Source organism: Chelonoidis abingdonii, chromosome 16 (assembly GCF_003597395.2).
Source record: "Chelonoidis abingdonii isolate Lonesome George chromosome 16, CheloAbing_2.0, whole genome shotgun sequence".
In the NCBI taxonomy this organism is placed as follows: domain Eukaryota; kingdom Metazoa; phylum Chordata; order Testudines; family Testudinidae; genus Chelonoidis; species Chelonoidis abingdonii.
Genome location: NC_133784.1, coordinates 11,704,674 through 11,709,305, shown reverse-complemented (window position 1 = coordinate 11,709,305; position 4,632 = coordinate 11,704,674). Strand labels below are relative to the sequence as shown.

General features: G+C 44.3%; 1 pseudogene; it reads right to left on the bottom strand.

Annotated features, from left to right (window-relative positions):
• Positions 1-3,509: 3,509 nt before the first annotated feature.
• LOC116823576 (olfactory receptor 5AP2-like) lies at positions 3,510-4,429 on the bottom strand (annotated as a pseudogene).
• Between the last annotated feature and the right edge of the window lie 203 nt (positions 4,430-4,632).

Sequence of the window (4,632 nt, the reverse complement as noted above, 5' to 3'; positions counted from 1 at the left end):
TCTCCAAAGTATGAAAATGAACCGCAGGGAGGGAGTGCTGAGTGGTGGGTTATCTCTGATGTCACGATGCAACTGCTCAAGCAACACCAGTGGGCAGCAAATGTGTGGGGCGTATGTGTATTGGGGGGGCAGACTTTCCCAGTGTTCCTGTTTTCACAAATTTCCTAAAGAAGCCAACAACATAACCACACAGAATGCACATTAATGATGATTCCACACACGATAGTCGCTGAAATTTGATTCAAATCTCTCATGGCATGTTTATAAACAAGGGTTCCAAAAATGAAGAGATCTTGTAAAACAGAAAATGTTGATGCTCTGGTGTATTTGTGGTAGTATTAAAATTGAATACTGTGACATTAAAGTTTGGGCAGGGTTCCTGGACATGCTTGCATGCTAGGGAGCTCACTCAGCAGGGCAGCACACAATCGGGGCTTAGCAGCAGTCAGTCAGCAGGTACCCAGCGAGTTGTGCCTCTCTGTTATAGGCAGTAGCCTACGTTCTCTCCCTCTGATTTTTGGGTTCTTACATGTTATTGTTCTGGCTCCTAAGAAACAAATTAGCGAGACATTGCGAATGTCCAGCAAGAGTATTTTACGTTTTCTCTAATTTGTCTGCTTGTGTGCCACAAAACATAAAAGGCACAATCTCATCAAAAAGAAACTTATGAAGCCAAATGTCCTTTTGAAACAAAAAAATGGAAGTATTTCATTGTGATAACGTTGATCTTACTGAAGCACTTCACTTTTCCTTTCCCTTTCACAGGGAGGAGCCTAAATTAGGTTTCCCTAAATCCATGATTGGAAAAGTGAAGTAAAGCCTCACTAGAAGCCAAGCAGCTCAGAAAGAATGGGATAACCCTGTTTATCTGACCCTCTATTATCCACTTCTACATATTAATCCAACAACCAGCGCACATAGGTACAGAAGTGAGCAGTATCTGCTATTGTCACTAGATGGTGCTGCAGCCTTGCACTTTCCCATTCATCTGATTATCCGAAATTTTGGTTAACCAATCTGGCCCTGGTCCCAATTCGATGGGATAAACGGGGTTCTGCTCTCCTTGTGAGCTATTGTTTGATGCAGGAGATCTGCTGCTGGTGTTATTCCTCATGGAAAAGTACAAATTGCAAAACTGATGGGAGGGGCCTTCTGAAGTGGTAGGGAGGGGTCACGCTGTTACCTGCAATATACACAGGCCCCACAGCAGAGATGCACCTCCAACTGTGCATATAAACAGGCTAAAAGTGTATCACAACAGTGAAGCCATTGTCAAGATAATATTCTGTGCAGAGGATTTTAAGACAGCCCCTGTTACTGATCTGAGGCCTGAATGCCATTGAGAGCATTGAGGTGTGTGAAGAGGTCACCGTAACTGAAAAGACAGAGGTCATGGCTATGCTGCAAAGTCACTGGCAGGTATTATCAAGCAGGCTAGGCCTGACCCACAAAAGTTGCCTAAGATGAACACTGTGGGATCACAACCTGTACCCAGCACAACATACCATGGAACTGGTTCATCAAAGCAGCAAGGTCATAATGAGATGGCAAGCCTGCTGGACAGGGAACAATTAAAAAGTCAAACAGTTTCTGGGTTGAGGAGGTTGTTTTGCTGATGTTTACAGGGTGTTCCTCCCGAGTGTGGGGGGCAGAATGGGAGAAAGCACGAAGGGGCTTGTTTGAAGATTTAACAAGGGAGTGATGGAGGCTAGCATCATGGGCCACGTAACTGCGAACACTGTGTGGACTTAGACCACGGGTGGGCAAACTGCCCTGTCTGCAGGCGCCGCCCTGGAAGCTCCCATTGGCTGTGGTTCCCATCCAATGGGACCTGCAGGGGCAGTGCTTGGGGCACGGGCATCGTGTGAAGCCTCCTGGCTTTCCCTATGCATAGAATCCCGATTGGGAATGTGCCGCTGCTTCAGAGAGCCACACGGAGACATGGCACTCGTGTTTCTGTCACTCTTATCTGGACTCTCTGCAATTTGTCCACATCTTTCCTGAAAAGTGGTGCCCAGAACTGGACACAATACTCTAGTTGAGGCCTAATCAGCACGGAGTAGAGCAGAAGAATTACTTCTTGTGTCTTGCTTATGTGAAAGTAGAATTAATTATATTGTAAAAATAAGAATGGATTAAAGAAATGTTGTATGTACCTTTAAGCAGAAATAAGAAATGTTGAAATACAGATGCCAGGAAAAGAAACATTAGGCATAAACAAGGGTGCTAATGGCGAAACATTAACAGAAGATCGGTAATAGTTAGTAAGGAAATAAGATATGCATGGCTAGCCGGAAAAAAACCATGGGCAGGAGTTGTAGGCCAGCTGGATGAGCAAGCAACTCAGAGAGGGGATTAGGAAAAAGCAGAAAGCTTACAGGGAGTGGAAGAAAGGCGGGATTAGCAAGGGAAGCTACCTTAGTGAGGTCAGAACGTGTAGGGATAAAGTGAGGAAGGCTAAAAGCCGCGTAGAACTGGACCTTGCGAAGGGAATCAAAACCAATAGTAAAAGGTTCTACAGCCACATAAATAAGAAGAAAACAAAGAAAGAAGAAGTGGGGCCGCTATACACTGAGGATGGAACGGAGGTATGGTGCTCACATTATCTGGGTGTATTAGCAGAGCGCTGCGCTAATAAAACAGAGTGGTCTGACAAACTGTGAGTCCTGAGTCTAACTTTGACACTTACAACACTCCTTCTCTTACCTCCATATTACAAGTGGCAAACAGAGGCAAAGGGAGACTAAACCCAGGCTTTTTAAAGGTATTTAGGCCACATAAATCCCATTGATTTCAATGGGAATTAGGAACTGAAATCCCTTTAAAAAATCTGTCCCTAAGTGATTTGCTCAAGGTCACAAAGGAAGTCTGCAGTGGAGGCAGAATTTAAACTCAAACTCCTCAAGTCTTAGGCGAGTGTGATAACCTCTGGACCATCCTTCCTTTCTCCTGTGTCTGTCTAATGACATGTTTCTGTCTATCTAACCCCAGATATAACCATGTCTCTGTCTATCCAGCCCCACAGAAAAACATCCGTCTGTCTAGTGTCTACCTTTTTGTCCCCAGACAGAACCACCTATATATCTATGTATAAAAACATCTCTCCATGTGCACCTCCCTTCATTTAATTATACAGTGATTTTAGGTGGGAGCTGTAGGAACTGAGATAACAGCAGTGGCAAATGGAAATAATTACAGTCTGAGTATCTCCTCTTTATATCATCTGCTACATTAAAACATAGTTCAAAAGGTAGTGGAACAAGCAGGGGGAGATGTCTATAGTGCAGAAATCACATATCAGTGCGTAAAGGAGAAGCTCTAACACAGTTACTGGACACTGTTTTTCAAAGGAAATGGCGCCTTCCTTCATTATCTGGCTCAAATTCCATTTCCATACTGTTTTCTCCTGTAAATCACGTAATGATAGAAATTTCTGCATAATGAGTTACGGAGTGATAACTAGCTCACATCTGCACTCCAGTAATGATCAGAAAAAACAGTCCCCATATTTACATACAGTGAGGAATAATCTTCTGGTGTATTGTCCTCCTCAGAGCATTTTTTACCTCCTTGCTCCTCAGGCTGTAGATCAGGGAGTTCAGCATGGAGATCACAAGGGTATCGGACATGGCCACCATTTTCTCACATTCCACTGAGCTGCCAGACGAGGGTCGTAAATATATAAAGATCAGGGTCTCCTATAAAGAAGGAAATGACAGTCAGGTGGGAGGCACAGGTGGAGAAAGCTTTGTGCCTTCCTGCTGTGGAGCAGATCCTCAGGATGGCAAAGATGATGTAAGTGTAGGAGATGAGGATGATGAGAATGGTGCCTATTGTTTCTATTGATGCAAAAGTCAGAGCAGGTGATTTCTTGAAGTGGGCGAATATCGCAGAAGAAATGATCAAGGACATTGGAGTGGCCGAAGGACAGATTGAATTCAGTACACGTATGCACAGTGGCATTGGCACAGGCGCACAGGTAAGAGCTAGCCACCAGCTGGAAGCAGACTCTCTTGGACATGATGACATTATAAAGCAATGGGTTGCAGATGGCCACAAAGCGATCGTAGGCCGTCACAGTGAGGAGGCAAAGCTCATCGGCACAGAAGGAGAAGAAGAAAAACTGAACCACATACCCAGGGAAAGAAATGTCTTTACTCTTCACTAGGGAACTGAGCATCACCTTGGGGGCAATCACAGAGGAGGAGACAACATCTAAGAGTGACAAGTTGCTGAGGAAAAAGTACATGGAGCTGTGGAGCTGGGAGTCAACACTAATCAGCACAATCATCCAGACATTTCCCACCAGCATGTAGAAATAAATGGCAAAGAAAAATACAAAGAGGATGTTTTGCAGCTTTAGACTGTCAGTTATTCCCCGGAAAATGAAGCCAGTCACTCTGGTGCAGTTTCTGGGAGCCATTTCTCCTGTCACTGCGCTCTTTGTCAAAGAAGAGGCAGAGGAGGCGATAGAAGCAATGGGTACCACACAAATAAATCTGCTGTACAGTGGAGAATCGTGTTATCTCTTAAGAGATGCCAAAACAATGGAAATTCAATTTAGTCATAGATTCCAAAGCCCAAAGGAACCATTTTGATTATCTAGACCAGTGGGTTTTTTTCTCATTTGCG